This window comes from Echinococcus granulosus (genome assembly GCF_000524195.1).
Source record: "Echinococcus granulosus chromosome Unknown EG_S00040, whole genome shotgun sequence".
Lineage (NCBI taxonomy): Eukaryota > Metazoa > Platyhelminthes > Cestoda > Cyclophyllidea > Taeniidae > Echinococcus > Echinococcus granulosus.
This window is the reverse complement of record NW_020170420.1, coordinates 327,278-328,328: the sequence shown is the minus strand read 5'-3', so window position 1 is coordinate 328,328 and position 1,051 is coordinate 327,278.

Below are 1,051 nucleotides of genomic sequence, written 5' to 3'. Positions count from 1 at the left end.
AGGGTGCCCCTCCTGTATCGACGGCATTGCAGACATTCTGTAATTTCATGCAAAGCCGAATTTATATAATAGGTGACCAGTTGTTGTAAAAAGTTTTTTAAAGTTAGAATATTTTAGTTAGTTACCTCTTCAATGCTTTGATAGATGTAAAACCCACATCCCCTATTTGTAGACAAAAATTAAACCAAGTAAATTTTGCCAGAATAAATGTTTTGAGGCCATAATACTGCAAATTTTAGATTGCATTTAAAGCTTAAAGCTGGCTGAAAATTATCTTAATTACTACAAGAATTTCCCTTAAATTAACCCCTTTTCCTCTATTCCAGACAAAGATTTCCGGTTTAAGGGCAACAAAGGGGGATGGTAAGTCGCTTTTTAAATAAGCTATGCTTAAGCAGTCGCTACCCAAAAAACAGGTTAGAAGTTCAGAATTAATAATAAATAACAGAAAAGTTTTTTGCAAAAAGTAGAATCAGGCGGAGGGTGAGGAAGAGGGTGGGTGGGTATGGGGTGAGCTAGGGGGACGGCATGAATGAAGCAATCATTGGGGTTATGATTATAGTCTAGCATCTTTCCCCCCTTTTAAGGTCCACCTTCAGAGCTTTGTGTCGTCGCTCTTCCGCATCAACTGCCATCACGTCCTCCTGAGAGTTGCAGTCGGCAGCCAGAAAGGCACGAAGGTCAGTAGGGGAGGTTAGCCTCCTGTTTGTTCTAACAGTAGTATATAATGCGGAGGTAGCCGAGAGGATGAAATATCGCTTTCCGCACCAACCTCAGTGAATAGCATCCTTGAAAAATGCGTCTGGAAGGCGAGGACAGTTCAGCGTGCCATTCACTCGCAGTGGAAACTATTGTCTCAAAGAAGCATGGAGGAAGAGGAAGAGTAATACAGGACTTGGATCATGAGATGACACACAATGGCTAGGGTAAAACCCCGGTATTTCCTCTCATTTATGCGCGCCACTGCTTGTGTGCCTGCAGTAAAAAGTCCTGACATCTGGAATGCCTACGGTACCGACTACAGTGCTATCGATACGGACGGGGCACCCTG